This window comes from Terrapene carolina, unplaced genomic scaffold, assembly GCF_002925995.2.
Source record: "Terrapene carolina triunguis isolate 2854851 unplaced genomic scaffold, T_m_triunguis-2.0 Scaffold62, whole genome shotgun sequence".
Taxonomy (NCBI): domain Eukaryota; kingdom Metazoa; phylum Chordata; order Testudines; family Emydidae; genus Terrapene; species Terrapene triunguis.
This window is the reverse complement of record NW_020664413.1, coordinates 25,095,811-25,118,835: the sequence shown is the minus strand read 5'-3', so window position 1 is coordinate 25,118,835 and position 23,025 is coordinate 25,095,811. Positions and strand designations below refer to the sequence as shown.

General features: G+C 38.8%; 1 pseudogene; it reads left to right on the top strand.

Annotated features, from left to right (window-relative positions):
• The first annotated feature begins 16,278 nt into the window (after positions 1–16,278).
• On the top strand, positions 16,279–18,750 carry LOC112108616 (annotated as a pseudogene).
• Positions 18,751–23,025: the final 4,275 nt, after the last annotated feature.

The following is a 23,025-nucleotide window of genomic DNA, read 5'->3' as shown; positions in this document are numbered from 1 at the left end:
TGAAAAAAGATTTCTATATAATTAATAAGGAAATGACTCCGGTGAGTAAGGGTTGCATGGATGCCTATTGAACTAAATGGGACTTCTCACATGAGTAAGGTCTGCAGAATCAGACCCTGTATCTTGAAAAATATGTATGTCCCATAGAGAGACTCCAGCTGTCCTATCTAAGCACGTGGTCAGAAATGGCAGAAATTGCCTTTAAATTAATTCTGGCCAATCTCTCTCTAAACATTCCTAAGAGCATCTGTCACTGTACTATCTAGTATATTAGCATCTAGTTACATCATAAAAGCCTCTTAAAGTAAATTAATGTATCAATACATATATAAGAAAGGCATGCCAAGGTGTAGCGTCTGTGTTTTCTCCCTGTAGTTTGTTGACATATTGTATAGCTGAGGAAATCAGTGACCATTGCAATGATTTTGGCAGCAGTTTACAAAAGGAGTTAATTTGTGTAACAGTCACTATTTCGGGTGACAGATGAAGTTTAAAATTAAGTAAAAACAAACATTTATTGTATTTCTGCCCTCTTTGTCTGGGTCACAGAATTAATTGTTTGGTTATTCAGTTTGTAAATGCAAATTTACCTGAGGGACAAAGTTAGAGTTATTTTCTGCATGAAACCTGTACAAGCATTCATAACCTATTTCAATGAATATTTTTCTCCAAAAAGTTCTAGCTTTTCAAGTCTCTTCTGCCAGAGCTTTCTCATAATGGTTCATTTTCTACCTGTTTCCACCTCCCATGAGATCAGCATTAGACATTGCTGTCACTTGGTACTTCCTACCAAGGACCAAAAGTTTAAGACATTAAGCAAGCGTAGGGGTTTGTGTGGGTCTTATGATGCCAATGGGCTCTATAGGAATCTTTTTTTTTTAATTTTCATTCCCTTCTTATATGGAATAACATTTGATCATTACTACTGCATAGTCTTGTTATTACCTAATAGGAGAGATTCTGTGATACATTCAGATATTATGTTCTCATATCTCAAAAGGAATCTGTGCAGCACAAATCACAATGAGAAGGTCTTGCCTCCCTTCTGATTACCTGATCCAAAGTTCATTAATTTCAATGGAAACATACCATTGACTTTGATTCAGGCCCTGATTTTGCACACTAGATTTCTGTCCATGCTATGGCTTATACTTTGTCATGCCTTTAAAAGTTCTTATCAAGCTTGGTTTACCAGTGCAGTATAAAGTACAGCATTAATGTGGACACAGTGGCAAAATAAGGACAGACGCATGCATGGAATTAAGTGGCAGGCTGCAACTTTTATTAAACATTAACACAGGGGAGGGGTACTACTCGCCCATCACCCATACTCTCCTACATTTAATTGGTTCCAGGGCAGGGGTTCCAGGGCTCCTTACCATATAACCTGTACCAAGCACCAGGCTTACAAGGCTCCTTACCATATAACCCATAACATGGGTAGGATCTCCTCAGCCTACCCCTCAGGTCTCAGCTAATTTGCGTTGATAGGGTGGGCTGCTGGAATGGAGCCGCAAGAGGCTCCATGTGGCTCCTATGTTGGGCTAAATACTAGGAGCCGAGGAATGCTGACCAATCAGCACGTCTTTCCCTCAGTGGCCAATGGATGCCACTGCCAGAGACTCCCAAAGAGAGGAGCTACCTATTGTCCCTCCCTTGCTACTGGGACTGTCCCCCTTTTACCGCCAGCCCCATCAAGTTTCCCCACCATTGACACAGGTGGGTGGCATTTATTTGTGCGCGTTTGAACACCATGCCAGACAACAAAACCATTCCACAGATAAGCACTCCACAAGGAGTCTGTAGCATGCTTTCTAAAATGTTTATATAGCACTAACCAGTGTAGGTACAGACCAAGTTAGGCTGTAGCCATGTTTGACTATTTATTTCAAACTTGACCTCAGAGACATGGTGGGCCTATCAATATCCAGTGAGAAAGTCACTATGGAGACACTTTGCATGAAACGGTTCAATTGTCTCATTTGTCTTTTCAATGGTTTAATGAGTTTACACAATAGACCTGGTTGCCAGAGGCGCTCTGTGGAGTGCACACACAGCACATTTTACAACCATTGTTATACCACTCGATTCTGGGATACCTCAGAACTCCCACCATAGTGCCCAGTCCTGTTTCTGGAAGCAAGGGTTTTCAGATATTTCCAGATGTGAGGCAGTGCATTGTGGGACTGAGTTTGGATGAGTATCTCTAAAGCTTGGGGTTTCGTTTCCAGAATTGGGAGAAACCAACCATTATAACCAGTGCATATAACATACCTAGCATGACTTGTGTTTGGACTCAAGAATACCTACAAGTGTGATGGGTTCAAGGCTTTCCAAGCAATAGTTTTTTGCAATGCATTTTCATTCAGAGGGGACAGAGTCATTGTGGAAAGGGCTTCAAAGGATACCTGAAGCTCTATGAGATGGGCAGATGAATATTAGGTATTGTATTATTGTGAATATTGTGGATTTTATCCAGTGTTAGCCCCCCCCCGCACACACACATACAGCTCTCTCCCCTCCTCCCATATTATACTACATATGAGCAGGATTGTGCCTGGTCTTTGGCAGATGCATAAAGATAGAGAGAAGACACAAGATGACCTTCTCTCCTCCTCTTTCTTCTTCATCCTATGCGTGTGTACAATCTCATTGGAGAGTATACGCACTGCTCTCTGCTAGTGTTTACGCAGGTACCAGCAAGCTGCTCAAGCAAAAACAGACATTCAATACTGCACGCCTGAAATGGGTGGCAGAATTGTCAATGCGACATGTACTTGCTGAGTCAGCCAGAATTCCTCCTGAGGGCTCTCACTGAAGCACAGACTCCCTGCGCCCTTTCTAGTGTGGGCCAGGTCTACAATATGCAGTATATTAAAATTATATATTTGCCTTGTGATTCATACTCCGGGGCTGAACTTGTTTTTCATTCATACTGTAGTTTGGGAACTCACCACTTAGACAACTTGAAGTTTCAGGAGTCCTGACAGGAAATGAACTGTGATTACTTAAGTGTTGTACTCTGTATGCTATGCCCCTAGTGCAGCATGCTATTAAGTCAGCTATATTATTTGCCTTATTACCTTGCACCCACTTTCTCCGAAGTCAGCTGACTCAGTCTCTTCATTTATAGCACCATCAATGTTTTGTAAGCATCATTCTTTCACTAAATTGAAACATGGTGTTTGTCTTATGCACTTGCTGAGAGCAAGGTTTTGAAAATGTCTATTTTGTTTTTCACTTGCTTTCTCATTATGATAGCAGCAGTTTTTTTACAAAGTAAATTCCCAAATAAACAGCGTATGACATGAACCCGTATAAATAATTTACTTAGCTTCATTTTGTGCAGAGCAGTTATCTATAATTCAGCAAATTAGAATGTGGGGTAATGTAGCAGAGCCATTTATATAATCAACCTGGCAAATTATTTTACAGTAGATGCCCCCCCCCCTTTTTTTTTTTTTTACTCAATGGATTCATCACAATAATGCGGAACTATTACAAGTAGCATGACTAATGGTTACTTACAAATGTTATAAGCACAAAAGCACAGATTTACAAAGAAACCTCTAATTGAAAGATTCATGGTTAACGGTGAGACTGAGCTTGTAGGATGCCAAAAATATTTCACATACAAGCTGCATTGGCAGTAAACAACAGCTGCACCTTGCTGCTGAGCTCCAATAGCAGCCTAATTGTTGCTGTTTATTTTGACATTTCCTGCAAACCTGTTAGCTGCACCAATAAGGTAATCTGAAAAATTTGTACACACATTAATCTGCAATAGAGCATGCTTTGTAAGACAAACTCATTTGCTAGAGAAAGAGAAAATATTTGGCACAGGGACACTTGTTTTATCATATCTGCATAATGTGTTTAGATAAGCATTTATCTGAATAGCAGTCAATGCCAACAAATAAACTCATGTGTGCAGGTCAGAACAATAGCAGATTCCAAAAGACAGAGAGGAAATGGCTCTTAGGTTATAGATATGCTTAAGAACTAAACATGGACTTGGGAACCACAAGTATTTTGAAAGAGGAGTTCTATGGAGCTAAGATATTATTTTCCACAGTGTTTGGAAGGTGTGTAGCACATTTTGGGCATTATAATATATTAATGATAATAAAAATGCCTCTAAATTTGGTTCTAAATGGACCAATTCAAATTGTTTGCAATGCAACCATATTTAACTTACCTTGGGTTTCATTCTAAGCTCAGATTCACCCAAAGTTTTTCAAAAGTTCAAGGTTGAGTAAATCTGAGGCAATTTAATCTTTTTTTGCTTTGAAATCATAGACTCATCAAATACTGTAAAACCAGGTGAAACTTTCCCTCTCCTCAGGCTCTTATCCCTTCCTCATAGCAGAGGTATCTGGGCACCTGAGGATTAAATAGCTTCAACTGAGTTTCATATTGAAATTGTGGTTTCATTAACAAAATAACACTCATAAAAAAGATACATAAATCCCTTTGACTAGGCTCCTCTCAGTGCATTAGTGTCTCATTTAATTGTTAATAGAGTTCTTTATGTTCATTTACAAAAGAAAATAAGTAAGTCTTTCACTCATTTTTAGAGACTGATCTACCTGTTTCAACATTCAATCTCTGGGGAAATGAACATGTACACACACACACACACACACACACACACACACACACACACACACACACACACACATAACCCAAGTTATCCATACTTGTATTTTTTTTAAAACATTTCTTTATGTGTTAAGTTTGCATAACTTTGCCTAGTATAAATAAATATGGCAGCTGTCATTCCACTGTTTTAAAATCTGTTTCTTTGTAGAAAAGAATCACAATAAAATAAGACTTTTTGCTGACTTGCTACTCATGTATCTTTTACTGAGTCAGTTTAAGTTCCTAACATCTTTCGTGTAATTTATCAATTGCATTTTTAAGTGTTTGCATGTGAATGAATGAGATGAGTCGAGTCAGAAATTTACTATTGTGATGGCTGACTAGGATATTTCAGTCACAATATGAAGCTGTGGGAAAATATAAGAGTCACTGGGGGACATCAAGAATTCTGTTAACTCTGTGTGGTTGTTTAAGCAGGGATAAGTAAATGGATTGCCAAAGGAGACATTCCAAAGGCATCGAAGTCCCCAAGCACACTGTAATCACTGGGTTCAAGCTAAACAATCAACAGAAAACTTCCTGGTGTTGCATCCCATATTTACTCTTCCAAAGGAAAAATAAGAAAAGCAACAGGGAAATCCTAACATTTTGTACTCTCACAAAAGAGGCCCCGGGGTGCAAAAGCAAACATAAGATATAACCAAAGGAAATCATATGCTGATTATATTTAGCTTGCATGTTTATCAAAATGGTTCCACCTAAACACAAGAGCCTGTGTCCTGTGCAGCTCACTGGATGTTAGTTATATAGCAGGGACCCCATGCCGTATGGCAGAAATCTTGGGATTATGCACACTGCTTTCCCCCTGCCCAGTACAGGTCAATGAACACATTAACCCTTTGTAATTTATTCTGAGCTTTAACTCAGTTTAGCTAATGCTGGTCCAGATGTCTAATCTGATACTGATTTTTGTATTGAGAGACTGCACTGTAGAAATTGTCAAGGGGAACAAGAGGTTTTGGCAACTGGGTGAAGGGCATTTGTGGCTTTGGCATCCTGGAAGGTGTGGGATTCAGTTTTGGCTATTGTTTTTTGAGACTGGAGGCATCTTCTCTTTATCTCCCTGTTTTGAGCATGGGCAAAAGTGAAGCAACCAACTTCTCCACTTTGCTCCCACCCCACTAACTCCTTCTATTGCCAATGACTGAGAAGAACTTTAAAATGGATGTTTCTGTTAAGATGATCAGCAGTAAAATAATGACACTGGCATTTAAAGCATCATCAACACCGTATTGACATGAAGGAGTGATCCATTCTTCGCTCAGAACTATTGTTTCAGGCTGTCAGCAGACTCAGGTAGATATCACTGCATGAATTACACTCCAAAATGTTAATGTAATTCATCTTCATAAAAATGAGGGTTAAAGATATTTGATTGAATGGAGCTTAGATTCAGGAACAAAATTCAGAAAGAAAAGCAATTGTGGCAATTGGCTTTGCCTCATTATTGCATTATACACAGGGGCCTGCCACAAGCATTCATTTAGTGTATCCAAAGGCACTTGCTTAAACCAAATCAGTAAAACTCACTAAAATCATAAGTCAGGACTCTGGATTTACATGAGGTTTCTTTCACTTTTTTTTTTTTTTTTTTCTTCAGAAGACATATTGCTCCTGACAGGTGTTGGCTTGACAATCCTGGATACTAACATCCTCTCTGTAGACAACTGGTGCAGTAGTAGTGCAAGTTACTTTGCCTTAACCTGAATGGTGAGAAGGTAGTTTGATCTCCATCACTCTCAATCCTTAGTCATTCTACTGAGGCTGCCTACAATCAGTCTGAAGATGGTGGTGACTTTTATGATATGGACATCGGGCCACAAGGCACTAGATTTTCATTGATGGTTGTTTGTTTGTTTGTTTGGAACCATAACCTATAAGAAGCTCTGGTGTTTTGGCAATGAGCCAGTCACCACATAAGGTTAGAAGTGCAAACCAATCTCAGCAAAAGGCTTTGCTTGGTTACAGTCTGAGCTTTAATAATCTTTGGCATTTTTCCAATCTCAGTGTGATAACCTCCATAGTTACACATAAAGAATACATTTTCCAGAGAGATTAAAGGATGTTTGTCTGTAGCTACTGTAAAAAAAAAAAAGCAACACCCTGATCTATATTTACAAAACAATACGTTAGTGTCAGGGTTTTATGGTCATTTTGAAAAGATTATTTAGGGAAGAATGGGGCATTCAGAACTTGAGGCAATTACTTTTGAAGTCAGTGGGAATCTTCCCATTGACTTCAGTGGGGGATGATGCATCAGGCCTTTTTTTAAAAAAAGAAGAAACTGCTGTCAAAGCACATAATGTAAACAGGGACAGGAAAAAGCATCAGCATGCACAGTAAAAGCAGTAGCTGGGCGGCTAATGAATATCAGACAAAGAATTACAAACAACAGCTATAAATACAGTGGAAATAAAACAGGCCACTGCTGGAGGTGGTCATATAGGAAAACCAGCGCTACAGTCTGAATGGGCAAGAGAGGAATTGTGCTGTATTTATACTAAGCTATATAAAATTCAAAGGCTTTAGAAGCAGTGACACATATTCTATGTATTGTGACATGTATTCTATGCCTGATTCTATGCTCAGGGTAAATGACGACTCACTGAAGTAGGGATAAAGTGCTACCAAATCAGAATTTTCAGTTCGGTCAAACTCACTTTGCACACATGGAAATTATTACACAAGAGGCAAAGTGGAGAATCAGGACGTAAGGTCTTATTTTCAGAAGAGCTGAGCATCCACACTTCCAGTGGAAGGCAATGGGAGCTGCATGCTCATCACCTTTGAAAATCATGTCCTAAGTATGTTAGCAGATGACATTCCCGCAAGAACATACAGAGGCAATAATAAGGTGGATGGGTAGCAGTAGGAAACAAATGCTCACCAATAAAATACGGGAGTATCAGCTCTAGTGCAGCGTGCCCTGCAGCTGTTTCCACCAATGCAATTCAACTTGCATCTCAGAACTGTTCTCTAGTTACCAGAGATATCCTTCTCCACCATGCCCACCCACAGATAAGAACAATTAGACTGCACCTTGAGTTGCTTCACTAAACCATGTACAAACACCCATTGTGAGGTTCAGATTTGAATTTTTTCCAAGCCCAGTTTTAATTAATATTTGTAAAGCACTTTGAGATCCTTGGATGAGGCGTACTGTACGCAAACAAATAGTGCTCTAGGGATAGCTGTTTATCGTAGGTAAGTAAAGAACAAACAAGCGAAGTATATGTAGATAGCTTATCTCTTATTATAAACCCAATACATATCTGATTGTTTCCTTGTCTGTCTGGAAATTTTAGACCCCCACAGGGCTCACTTTGGACATTTACAAAGTTTTCTAAAGTATCATGAGAGATTATGATGTTTCCATTAGAAAACATCTAGCATTTATACCTCTAGAGTTTGGCACAGAAGAAAATGCCTTGTTTTTATCAGTGTAATCTATTTTACCTCAGAATAATAGCTCATGTCAGAAGCTTGTCTTTCACAGACACCCAATATCAGTAATGTCTTTGTGTGTGATGGGCTTGACGACTTCTTTAGAACAAAGGTTTTTCATAGAACTGGGACAGGGAATCACCCTTAATGGCACTTGATTGCTTGCAATATAGAAACAGCCCTACTGCTATCCTTCCTACTTTTTATTCCATAGTGATTTTCTCCTGATGTACTTTTTAAGGAGAGTTGCTTAGTGGTTAGAAGAGAGGACAGTGAGTCTGGACTCTTGGGTTCTATTACCATGTCTGATGATGGCAAGTTTAATAAAACTGCTGATCACGGTTTAGTCTTGGTTTACGAGAGTAAGGGCTTCAGGAGAGGGCACACAGTGTGTGTGTGTGTGTCTCTTCTACTTAGCAGGCTACATCTGGACACAAAATAACAGCTGACCTTGCAGCAGAGAAGAAACTTCTCTGTACTTAAAGGTGCAGTACAACTAATAGATACAAACAACACACACTAGTCTACAAATGCATTGAAGATCTAATCCTCAGTTTGTTTTGTAAATGTCCAACCCTAGGTTCTGCAAACCACATTGGGAAAATGGATGGTTTGCCTGCAGTATTATTGTTGCATTTTTTTTTTTGTTTTAGGAATAGTTGTTTAATGACTATGTGGAACAAAGGGAACATCTGACTCATCTCTTCAATGCCTTTCAGACAATTTTTGGATGAGGCAGAGTGGATGTCTGTAGTCTAACTACAGTGAAAGTTGTTTCTGAAATAGAAGTTTCCCTCAACTACATGGGGCACTTTGCATTTCATATTAAAACTGCAATATATTGTTATTTTAATTATTTTTGTTACAATCATTTTCTGGAACAATTTTGATGAGGTTAAGTTAAATCCATGTGATTTATCCTCTTAGGTGCTAGCTTTGACAAGTCTAATCTTTGAGAAATGTTTGAGCAATCAAACTGTCTGGGGCTCACATGCCTTTTAGTCTCAAAACCTTTTAGATTTCCAGCTGCTGCCAGTAGTATCTGGGCCAATTGGACTGAGTTAAAGAAAAAACTGTCTATGTCTAGGTCATTTATTGTTTATTTTATCTTTTTTTAAGCTAGTGATGTTTGGGTCAGCTGTATTCTTCACTGGAATATCTGGTTCACTTACAGGCTTCACTGCCTGTAGTATTTACACATTTGAAATTGATATGGTTTCATCTACACAAAGCTAACCCCCTGTAAACCAAGCTCAAAATTTGGTGTTACCTGTTTATGATGTTACAAAGGCTGATATGGCCAGGATCAAGAAAGTTATTTGCTGCTTGAGTGAAAACAAACCTATCTATTCATAGAAAATCCACTTAAAATGTTCCATACTAAAGTCTCTGCTTAAGCTGTACTCCAGGAAGACACTACATGATAGTCTGCATTTTTCCCTAATGAGATAAAGGCAGAAGAAAAGCAACGAAAAATCACTTTGCTAATGTCTAGAAGAAATATCTTTCTGGTCAAGTTTTCTCTGGTAAAAAATAGTCATTTCAATCCCACTTAAACTATTTTAGCACTCAAATATCATAGCATAATTTTTGTCCCCTAACAAGCTACTCTAAAATTAGCTATTTATCCCAAACTGTAGCACATTTGTTCTGTTTTTCCTCCATACTACTCTCTAACCTGCTTCACTTTCCACAAATACCTTGCCTCTAAATCAGTAGAGGAAATGAAAAATAGCTGTTTAAATAGTAGCCAAGTCCCTCCCCTCTTTTCCAGCAGTATGCATTTTACTCTACTTAGGGTTCTAGCTTTCTCTAGTGTGTGCCCTTTCTAATGAGCTTCAGCTGGTTCACATCACTAGTCAGGCGCTTGCATCAATAGAGGGATTTTATCTGCCCATCCCTTTCTCTGAATCCTTTGGAAACTATGCACTCCATATACATAGAAACTGCTGTATATAAGGGATGAGGACACTCTTTAATCTACTTTTGATAGCATATAAATATTGTGGTTTTGAAAGTTTGATGTAGACATGAACATGATCATATTTCTGTTCCAGCTAGGAGAGAAATGAAATGTGAAAATGAAGAGCAAAGAGCAAAAATCCTAAGAAAAACAAGAACAGGGGAAAGGGCCTTAACTACTGGACTACAGAGTCCGTATCTTTCTCTCTCTGGTTCCATGATCTATTTAAGCATTTATCCAAAGTAGAACAATCATGGGGCCAGAGAGAGAGAAGGAATGACTCTGTAGTGCAGACCCAGGGTCCAGTCCCCCTGGTCTAATCAAGTATCCCAGTTGTTAGGGCCCTGATCAAACCCTTTTTTCCTCTCACACAGGGAAATTGAACCTAGGTCTCCCACATCCCAGGTGAATGCTCTAACTACTGGGCTAAAAGTAATAAGGTGGGTGGCCATTTTGTAGCGAGTCAGGAAGGCGCCTAATTCATTCCAGCAGGAAATGGCTTAGGCACCTAAGCCACCTGACTCCAGGCAGGAGGTTTTCATTCATGGATCCCTGAGCAGAGATAGGTGCCTCCCTGCTCCCTGGACTTAGCTACATATCTCCAGGAGAGGGGCAGGGCTTAGCACCAGCCCCTGTTGTCACCATTTCCCATTGGGTAGCTTAGAGAACTTCCCACCTAGCATGCTGGCCTTTGTGAATCGCAGTCTCAGGTGCCTCTCTCTCCCCATTCATTGTATAGGGAGAAAAGGCACCTAACTCAGGCTTTATGTATCACAGTGGGTTCCCGTGGTTTTCGTTAGGCACTGTGATGCTCAGCATTGCAACACCTTAGGCTCTTTGTGGATCAGGGTCACCGCCCGCCTCACTATTCTCCACTCACCTCCTCTTTAAAAGCCTGTGAAAAAATGTTCTGCTCTTTAGCATGTTAAAAGAAATCAGATTAAGACCAAGGAATCGGGAAAGTGCCTTCACTTTGAAGCAAGGGGGTTAATAACCTTAAAACCTTGTAGAGTTCTCTGCTGCCTAGTATTTTATCCCAGCCACAAACCAAACCAAAACAAAACAAACAAAAAAAGAGATTTAAAAATGCCCCCCACTTTTTTCTTTAAAGGGCAAAAACCTTATTATCCGTAGTTCCTCATAATCCAGTTCTGAAAAGAACAAGCAAACCAAGACTGAGGCATGCTGCGTGGGCTGAAGGAATGAGGCGTTTGTGATTCTTAACAATGGAAGCACTACAGTGGAGGCACAAGAGGCTGTTTTTGAAAGTGAAGGGGTAGTTTTCACTAAACCATAAATCTGTTGGCCCTCTTGCTAAGGTCTCTGGATAATAAGAGTACAGGAAATTGTTTCTGTTAGTGTTCCAATGAAAAATGTCAACTTTTTGTCTTTTAGCTTATTTGTTTGACTACAGTGAAAGTGAACATAATTTCTGCACATTGATAGAAAATAAGAAACAGACATGGACATCTCATTTCTCCCTTCTAGCCATTCGTTTCATATATTCTGGGAAAAGATTAGTAGACCATGCAATGTCCATTATAACCCAAGTTTACACCCACCATACCCATTCCAGAAGAGTACTGAATCTGACACATTCAGGTCTGTAAAGCAATAGACAATACTAGATGTACACTCCAATCGCGAGTATATCATAACCCAAGCACATTTTCCCTTTGTACTGTTTAATTCATTCTGAGGGTTAATTCACTCTGAGGTTCCAGGCCAGAAGAAAGTAAGGAAGCCTCTGGCAGTACATCTCCACAGTGGGGAGTTGAATGGAGGGTGGCTTCAGGAAGATTGCAGAGGCCCAGGGTCTTCAAGCATGAGGCTCTCCCAAAATCCATACTGGCCTCAGGAACTGGCAGGTTTTATGGGGGCTAAGATGTTCTTTCCACAAATGGGCAAATCCCATCTCACCGCGTATGTGATTCGAAGGAAAAACTTTGAGGAAAATTTCATGGAGTTTCCAGAATTTCAGATTTCCCTTATGGGTTTATCCTGCATACATCTGCACGGACAATCTAAGCCAATACTATAATAATAGGTAGCACATAAAGGGTGGGTTTTTCTAAAGGATTCAGCATTGACCTAACTCTGCTCCACTTGATTTACACCCATAGTATCTTAAAGTTTTAAGGACTGAACAAACATTAGTTAATTCAACTTGACAACACCCATGTGAGGTACATTATTGTTTGAGAGCTAAATTATGTTTGCCTTACTTTTGTAAAACCCCCAACAAAGTCAACTGTGCAGGGAGGGAGTTGCATGAGAAAAGTGAGCAGAGAAGTTAAGTGACTTGTTCAAGGCCACACATTGAGCAGTACTGGGATTAGAATTCAGGAATTCTATGAATATGTATTGTATAAATAAAGCAGTAGATCCATAGGGTACAGATGCTAATAATGGAAAAAAAGTATTACTAGAAATGAATATGTATTGAAAGATCTTCCGCCCTTGGGCTTCCCAAGAATACTCTTGGGCTGTTACATCATGAACTGACATCATTCTGAGGAATGTCAATTTTCAAAATAAGGATTTCTACACAAGTGCCAATGAATACATTTTTTTGGATCAGTGTTGACATTCCCAGAAGTATCATCTTCCAGAAAAAGTATGATTTACTAGTGACTGGGTAGCCTGAAACTCGTAAGGCAATTTTGGAAATATCTCATATTTTGTGCATAGAATTCATGTGTGTTTATCATTCCTAAATAACCTTAATCTTTAGAGATGCACAAATTCTGGAAAAAAATACTTGTGAACTATTAGCTAGTAGAAACAATACCAGGTAACTTGGAGTAGATGCACAAAAAATACCAAATAGTAAAGACATGGTAGAAGTGAATAACTCATATACAACCCATATGTTGAAATATGTTTACATAAATGTACGTTACACAACTCTGAATAATGAATATATTTACAATAGTCAAAGTCTGTTCATGGTTGTCTGGTGTACAGAATAAAATGGCTAAATCCATTAAATAGAAGCTTTCCTACCAATAGTTTTTCCTGCTCTAGTACTAACATTATCATTTGCACACAGCATCTTTTCATGTGAGTATGTCAGAGCACTTTATAGATATTAATTAATTTATCCTAATAAGACATCTGTGAAGTAGATAATGAATATATAAAGATCATTTTACCCTCTAATGAAATGCAGTCACCTCTGAGGTGAATAATGGAATCTGCACAGGAAACAACAAAGAATATTTCAGCATATCCAACTAAAACTGTAAAGCTGGATTTTAGCTAGGACAAGATGTAATTTAATTACTCAAATTGTAATATGGACGAGGTACTGGAGTTAACAACACCTTTATTCTTCTAAAAGTGCCCTGTGATCTTTACTGGCCACAGGTGGCCAAGACCTTGGCTTTACATTTCAGCTTAAAGATAGCACCTACTGTAGCATAGTAACTCCCAATAGTATGCTGGGGTATTGACTCAGAGGCAAAATTGACACAGTGTTTTCAATGGTCCATAATATGGTCTGGATTAAGGGCCAGTTTACTTGATAATACTAATTTATTTATATCTTCAGTCTGCTTCTCTGTCCACATGCCAAAGTATGGATGGCCTGGACTGTGTTTTTTGTTCTTGATATGGGACTGAAATATAATTATTCAGAGCACTAGTGTACGAACATTATTTGGGCAGATGCCTCACCTTTGAAATTACATTTTTCTAGAACTTTTAATGTGCGGAAATCAATACTAAGATATTTAAGAGAAAAGGAAATGTATTTGTAGGTTTGACACCTTAAATGAAAATATCCATGTCCCCTCGAGTAAGTAAAGGTGTATCAAAACATTTGCCCCAACACAGCATTTCATTTTGGAGTACAAATCCTTTGGTCCTTGAAGAAATCTGCATAATCTACTCTGGGGCCTGATCCAACTCCCACTGAAGTGGATGAAAAAACTCCCACTGACTTCACTAATAGCTGGGTAGAGACCTTCTGGCTTAATCCTTCAAGGGGCAAAGGGCCCTCAAACATGCATTGCAATCAGTGTGAGTTGACAGTGCTCAGCACCTTGCAGAAGTGTTCAGCTTCTTACCACAGTTGAGCCTTTATTGAGCAAGAGAAGATTCAGCCAACATTACAGGCAAGATCCTCAGCGAGTGTAAATCAACATAACTGCATTGACTTCAATGCAGCTATGCTGATTAACACCAGATGAGGATCTGGTCTTCCATCCTAACCTCTGCCCATGCCACATTGCCTCTCTTCAATATATATGGTTAAACATAGATGGTTAAAAATTCACTTATGCTACCAAAAAATGAAAATCCCCACATATCCCCAAAGAAACACACACAGCTTTTTAGTCCACTCTGGAGGCTTCCCACACTGGTGAAGAATACCATTAGTCAAAAAGACAACATCTGTAATTCATAATTATGTCAAACATAGATTCCAGCTGTGGGATTTTTGTCCATTCTGCCAGTTGTATGAACATAATGACTTCCTATTAAAAAAGAAAAAAGTTAGTTAAGGTCAAATCCAAGCAAACCAGTTTTACTTAAAAAATAAATAAAAACTGTTCTGAAATCTGATAAAGGTCATTGTTTTACTTCTCTGTAAACAAATATTATCCATTTAAGGAATGGAGCTGAAAGCAGCTAACAGAACAGTAAAAACAACAGCAATAGCAGTGAAGAGATCATTCTGAAAACTGTTTAGAATAGAACTGACAGGATGTAGGTCCCATTTTCATTGAATTTTTGGGTGGTTACCAGATTGCAACTTTAGATGGAAGATAGCTCATTGTGCAATGCTTTCTGTACATGAGACTTTTCAGATATGCTTTGGAAATAATATATTATACAGCTTTCTTTTCACTAATTAGCTGATTTGGACTCTATATTCTGGGAAGGAAAACTGACTCCTAGGAGTCTGAGGAGGGATTTTTATGGACTATTCTGATCACCAATTTAGTGGCTGTGCTCAGTTCAAAAGCTTTTTTTTAATCCTTAGGAGTCAGATTCTGTCACACTAATATAAGTAGGACTACCTGTGGTGTAAGGTGCTACTCAACATGATTAAGGCCCTGATTCAGGAAAACACCTTCTTCAGGAAAGCACTTCAGCACATGTTTAAGTGCTTTCCTGAACAGGGATGTACTTCAGCATATGCTGAAGAGTAGGGCCCAAAGGCTGACTGTAAACTTCTGCTGAAAAATCACTGATCAGTTCATAGGCAACAGTTACCATTGTTCATTCATTTTCTCACTTGCTGGTTGTACATATGTCAGCTGATTTACAGTCAGCCCTGTCAAGATAATCAGCATGTGTATTGATGTGGATAGCAGTCATGTCCTTGAGCATGCTGATTCCACTAGTTTTTAACACTTTCTAATGCAGCTATCTACAAAAAGAGAGGATCAATATTGCAAGGTGTCCTGCTTATGTTTTCCATTTTATAGTATATTTTCCTTTTGTATCCATATTTCATAACAGTGTATCTAAATCACATGCTTAAATGATGGTTAAAATAAATAGAAAAGTATATAGAAGGATAAATTAACAGGTTTAGGAAAGGGAGGAAAGACACCTTTACTGATGAAATTTGGAAACAGATGGGAGAATTGGCAAGGTGAAGAAATACAAAAAGCTGTTCTAAATGTCAGGAGCTGTAGAGAAGATTCTCACACCAATAGTGGCCAGATTGTGTGACGAGACAGAGAAGAGGTCAACAACTGCCAAGCAGAGGGAATCAAACCAAGTTATAAAGAGAGAGAAGATCCACCTTCAATGGCCCTATTACCATAATATCTGAGCACCTCAGACTCTTTAATATATTTATTCTCATAAGGTAAGGAAGATAAGGTACTATTATCCCCATTTCACAGATGAGGGACAGAGACGGAGGCAGCGGCGTATCATCGCCTAGGCCAACAAGGCCTAATCCTAGGGCGGCAAATTTTCAGGGGCGGCAAATTTAAAATAGCAGCCCAGAATTTTTGTAATCGCAGCATTGCGCGCCGCAATTCTACCAATCATGATAGCACTTATTGAAACCACCAATGACGGTGCGATGGAGACGCCATTTAGTAAGCAACATACTCGGGACTGGAGTCACGACGACAATCCTAAGCGTTAATTAACAATATGACTGGAAGGAAGAAATTAAGCAGTGCTCAGTTCAAAAAAATGCTATACAGAAGAAAGAAAGGGAAAATGAAATGATAGCAAAAATGCGCAAAATTGATTCCTTTGTTGTATCAGTTAGTGCCGACAGTGAGACAGAAAAAAAAGTTGAAAGAAGTAGTGAAGTAAAAAGTGAAAATATTGATGTGTATAAAGTACATATTAAAACTAATGAAGAAATTCCAGCTGCGGTTAGTGTTGAAGAAAATGTTCCAAATACTAGTGTATCAGAGACTACCGGGAATCATGTTGATCTGGATATCTTTGACAATACTGCAGAGATCTGCAAATCACATCAATCAGAAATTCAATCTGATATTGGAATATCTACCATAAGTGACGACCCGGCCCAATGGATATTGAATGATGCTACAATTGAGTATTTATCAACGCATGGTATTAAACAAAATATCGATAGTGATTTTACTAACTCAAAAAGGCAATATACTGATAAAATGCGTGTTCTAACAAAAAATGTGTTTGAACAACATCTTTTAAATGGTGAAGTAAAGCCACGGCAATATCTTGTATATTCAGAGAGCAAAGGAGCCGTGTTTTGTGCCCCATGTCGATTATTTGGAGGGATCTCTAGTCTGGCGAGGAGTGGATACCATAATTGGAAAAACATATCAACTCGACTACGTGAACATGAAAATTCGACTGAACATAAAACGTGTGTACTGACAATGGTGAGGAGAGGCGAGATATCTGGAAGAATTGATATGAATTTAAAATTTCAAATGGAAGAAGACATTATGTATTGGAGAAATGTGTTGAAAAGGATTGTAGCAGTGGTAAAGAAACTTTCAAGCAGAGGACTTGCATTTAGAGGTAAGGTGGAAAAATTTGGATCATAATGGCAATTACATGATGGCCCTTGAGCTTCTCGCAGAATTCAACCCATTTTTAGCAAGTCACATTGCACGTTATGGAAATGAAGGTCGAGGTAACGTATCTTATCTTTCATCCTATACATGTAATGAATTTATAAAATTGATGGCTTCAAATGTGATCTCAATTATTAATAAAGAAGTAAAAGAAGCCAAATATTTCTCGATAAGCATTGACTCAACTCCTGACATATCTCATGTTGATCAATTGGCTTTTATACGGAGATATGTAAACGATGATGGCATACCAGTAGAGAGGTTTCTTTGTTTTTTTACCAAATACTGGCCACAAATCAGAACAGTTAGCTGATGCTGTACTTTCAACTTTTAATTGTTATGGAGTAGATATCGCAAACTGCTGTGGCCAGTCGTACGACAATGCCACTAACATGTCTGGTGTATATAGCGGGTTGCAAGCAAGAATTAAGAATATAAATCCTTATGCTGTGTATGTGCCTTGTTCTGCGCATTCTTTAAATCTGGTTGGAGTATGTGCAGCAGAAAGTTGTCAAGAAGCATGTTCATTTTTTTCTCAACTGTCCAACATCTTTATTCATTTTTTTCTGCCTCTACTCACTGGTGGGAGATTTTACTATCTAATTTGAAGCCAGGCAGTAAAGTAATAAAAAGACTTTCTGAGACTCGCTGGTCATCTCGAGTGGAAGCTTGTCATAATTTGAGTGAAAACTGGAATGCTATAATTAAAGCCTTAAAAACAATGAAGGAAGATGCTACTGGGAAACCTGTTACACGTAATGAAGCTGCAGGCCTGCAGCGAAAACTCAATCGACTTGAGGCAGCTTTTGTGGCTGTATTTTGGAGCTCACTCTTGGAAAGATTTCATATAACTAGCCAAACACTGCAAAATGTTTATATTGATATACAGACAGTTGTAGAGCTCTACAACTCACTAATAGGATACATTAACTCTATACGGGACTTGTTTGATATGTACGAAGAGAAAGCCAAAGAAAAATCTGAAATTGAAGACTACGAATTTGACACAAAATGAAAAAGAAAGCGTAAACTGCAAGCTGAGGAGACACGCGAAGTCGAAGTGGAAATGTGTGGTAGAGATAAATTTAAAGTAGATACCTTTTTAACAATACTAGACCTTGTATGTTCTGAACTGAAATGCAGAAGTAATGCGTATCAAGAAATTTATAGCAGATTTCAGTTTCTCTCTAACATTCCCAATACTTCAACAGCAGCTATAACAGTTCATGCTAAAAAATTACAGCTATGCTACCAAGGAGATTTAGAAGAATCATTTGTGAATGAGTGTCTACATTTTCGATCGTATTTGGAAGGTGTCAAAATTCCTGAAAATGAAAAGAAGTCATTATAAGATATTGCAGCCTTCTTCGAAATCAAAACATTCATTCAGTATATCCAAATCTTGATATTGCCTTCCGAATGTTCGTTTGCACACCTGCTACAAACTGTTCAGCAGAATGATCATTTTCGGCTTTAAAAAGGGTGAAAAACTACTTGAGGGCTAATATCAGTGAAGAAAAATTAAACTCCCTTTCTCTCCTGACAATTGAAAAGGACCTAACAACTTCTCTGGATTATACAGAATTAATTAATAAGTTTGCCGCTCAAAGGTGTAGGCGTAAACAAATGTAATTACTTACTACTCAGATACTTTTATTTCTTTCATTGTATCAACATAAACTAAAAAAATAAAAATTTGATATACACCGGACCCCCGCTTGAACACGGCGTTTTGAATCCATGTGTGCGGTCCTGCGCGATAACCGAAATTGCGCTATACAGACTAAAACTAAAAAAACTAAAACAAGTTCATATGGGGCCAGCCGCCGGGGGCGGCAATTATTTCAGGGCCTAGGGGGGGCAAAATCATTAATCTGCCATTGGACGGAAGGCTGGATTTAGACACCTAAACATACAGATGGCCACCTAGTAGGATTTTCAAAGCTCCTAGACACCTCCTCACACTGAAATCAAACACCAGGCTAACACCCCAAACTCTGGACCATCCGTGTCCATGAAGACTATGCAAGACTATGAAAGATTTTGAAAACAAGAGGGGCAATTTGAACTGAATGGAAAGCCAAGAGCATCATTTGAGGAAAAGAGTGATGTGCTCACGGGTTGTGGGGTTGTTATTCTTGTATGGGTAAAAAGGCATCCTGAATATGATGTAGTCTGGAGAACTGAGGCAAGACATTCCATCAGGGATGGTCTAGATAATAATTAGTCCCTTCCAGTCCTGATTCTGTAATAAGGGAGTTGCAGTGTCCAGGCAAAAGCAAATGAAGGGTGAAGGTTTTGGTAATGGAGAGGTGACATGTGGCAATTCTGTTTTGAAATGTGGATTTCTAGAGATATGTGTGAGTAGAAGAAAAGTTGATGCTCAGTAATGAATAAGTTGATTTTCCCTCTGAGGTGCCGGAACTGGGCCATGGTCCTTTTTTTTAGTGACTCATTATCAGAAATGGGAACACTGGGGACTCATCTTTGCTACCATGAAGATACATATGTTATAAAAGCAAAGGTGCATGTGCATTCTTCCTTTTGAAAGACACTGAATCCTGCACCTGATAAGTAAATATCTGTACTGTTATACTTTCATAATCTTCCCACAGCTTTTCCTCTATTTTTTTTACCATTTGTTATTAGAATTTTAAGAAAAACTTATTCAGATACATTTGTGCTGCCAAGATAAACTCATAGAAAAGTCACTTTGATTCATCCCCTCGGGCTTACAAGATTGGAGCCACAATATGCTTATGTAAATTAATACCTCATTGGATTATAAATTGCAAAGACTTTTCTTAAATATTCAACATCTGCTTTTTGCCACAACAGCCTTTTACGCATTACGTGTTTTCAATCACAAAGCATCTGCTCTGTTTATGAACTGAAAAATTGTCTCTCGTTTCTTTTAAAGCATATATTTAGGGCAAACCTTGTAGCACATCATGTGGAAGCAGAGTTTAATTTATGGTCTTTCACAGTTTAACAGTATAAAACTAATAGTTGCTATCAGCAAGGTCATTCAGTATTTCAGGAAGGTATAAATCATCTCAAACCCATTTCCAGATATAATATAGAATAGCATTTCACATTTGGCTGCACTGCAGGCTGTAGATAGGAAGATATTCCTAATATCGTTTTATAGTGGGTGTTACACAGTATATACATCAGTTTTATGTATGTGTGTAAAAGTATATATCACATTAGTGGGAAATAAAGCACATCAATGACTTGTTATTTTTTCAGCATTACTAGTAACATGAACAATTAGAGCTATAACCAAAAGTAAACATGCCCATGGATAGATTGAGACTCCTCAGAGCAACCAGGGGAGATTAAGGGAGGAGGCAGCATGCAGGTATGTAACAAGATGAAATTTAATATAAATAAATGCACAGTAATAAATCTGGGAGGGAAAAATAACCCACATAAAGACAAAATGAGGAATGGCTATTTGGAAAGCAGTGAGTTAGAAACAGACTTTTGAGGGATTGTAGATTAATTATGAGTTCACAATATGATAGTGAAAAATTTCAAGGACATTCATTTTGGGTGTATGTGAATCTGTGAGACCATGGGCAACTCAGCCTTTCTGTTTCTCAGTTTCTCCAAGTATAAAAGAAGGATAATAATACCTGCCCTATTGAGGTCCTGATCCAAAGCTCACAGAAGTCACTGGGCGCCTTTCCAGTGAAGGGCTTTGGCTTCCCAATGGGCTTTTTAGGTCAGACTATGAGAGTTCTGCAAGATTCTGTTCACCAAGATCTTAACTTCCCAGGGGGAAATTCCACAGCTGCTCCGTCACTTCTTCTCATCACACTCTCGCCTTTCAACCTCCCATCCAACATACAGGAGTCTCTCTTTATCATTCCCCCTGTATTTTGCAGTCTTGAAGATACCTTGGCACCAGAGCCTGACCCCTCCTCTAAGGTGGGAAGGAAGTTCCATTCTTGTGGGGGGATTGAGAAGGAGTGAAGGAGGCCACTTGTGGCTTCCCATCTATATAAACAAGCTGAAGAGATGGTGACAGAACTTTTGTGAATATAGTCAGGTTCATCGGCACATCAAACCTTGAACTCAAGGCTCAGTTTGAGGTGTGATGTGAATATCACACAACACTCTACTTGCAGGTGTACATGGGACAACAGCTAAATCACATAGAATTCAAACCAGCAACATTTACCACTGGCCACAGTTGACTTGTCACTTGTAATGGATCATATGCGGACACGGTGTCTGCAGACCTTCCATCCTAGAAATACTCCATTGTGAAGGCAGATGGTCTTTGATTTAATATAGAGTCACGTAATTTATGTGCGTAAAAGCCCAAGCCAACCTTTTGCTCAAGTGTATGGAATCATGTTTGTTTATTTGTTGCACTGAAATCCATTCATTAATTACTCTGAAATGTATCCTTGAAAAGCCAACCCGCTTCTACCAACATCTGTGACCCGTTGCCTACTGAACGTTTCTAGTTGAAAATAATGGGTGAAATCCTGGTCCCATTAAAGTCATTGGTCAAACCCCCATTGACTACAGTGAGGCCATGATTTCATCCAGATTTCCTAAAACTCTCATCTTCATCTATGCTAGTATGTCACTTTAGATAATGTATATTGCATCATGTTCTATTTGTGCCACTCCATTCTGCTATTTTACTATCTCATCTCTTTTGTCTGTTTAAATATAAACCTCTAGCTGAAGCCCTTTGCTGTTACATGGGTGTGATTCTTAAAGTCATGTGTATAAAAAAGGGCAAAAATGGCTGAGAATTTAAGAAATGGATGAAAACAGCTGTGATCAGTGGTGATTGAACCTGGTGATATGCTAAACAAAAAGAGGTCTCAATCTTGCTTGTAGCTGCTTCTATTGGTTTAGTCTGACTCCACAGACATTGTAGGTATCAGAGTGATGGTTGGGGTTCTTGTGTGTGCTTGTTGTGTTCTTGTGTGGGTGGTTGTGTTTATTTGTGGGGGGGTTCGGTTCTGCTGGGAGAGTTGTGTGGATTTCTGGTAGGTGACAGTTGGGCCAAGTAATCCACCATCTGTGCCATGTCCCTCATAAAACCAATGAAATGTTTGCATGCAAATTAGCAAGGATGGTGATTGGTCCAGATTCTTGGCATGACACTTACTGTAGTGATATACCATATGGTATATACCAATTTGTAAAGTCACAATGACTGAGAACTTAACAACTGGATGGTGAAAGGTCACGAAACCCAGTGATGATTCAACTTGGTGATATTCTGAACAAAAAGAGCTCTCAGCCATGCTTGTAGCTGCTTCCATCACTGCACACTGACTTAACAGACATTTTAGGCTTTAGACTGACACACAGAGTGACACTACTGGAATCTTCTTATAGAGATATTCAATAAAATATGTGAATTGGGACACCTATGTTTTAGCAGTTAGTATCAATGTGGCTGTTACTATTTCACTGGTCTCTTTTGTGGGATATTCCTGAAGCATGTGTAACATTGGTTTCATCAGCATCATTGGCTGGCAATAGATCATTCACAAGGATGACTGTCCATAAGTGTATAGAATTCATGATGCTTTCTTTTTACATAGCTTGCCTTTTTCCCCCTTCTCTCATGATGAGGAGATACCTGATAGGTGACAGCACTAGTGCTGATCTTACATTCTCATCAAATGTCCATTTCATCTGGCTGATAAAATCCCAGTGCATTGATGTGAACACTGCATTTGCCAGGGGTGTCATAGGGTAAGGGTCCAGCTGACTTCAATGGGTGTTGGATCTAATCCACATAGAGTCCTTTGTAACTCAAAAAGTTTCTCAAACAGAGGAAACAATAGGTTGGAATTTCCTACTTGCAAAAGTGAGATCAAATTCTTTTCTGGTGTAAATGGGCAAAACTCCACGGGAAAAACTGCA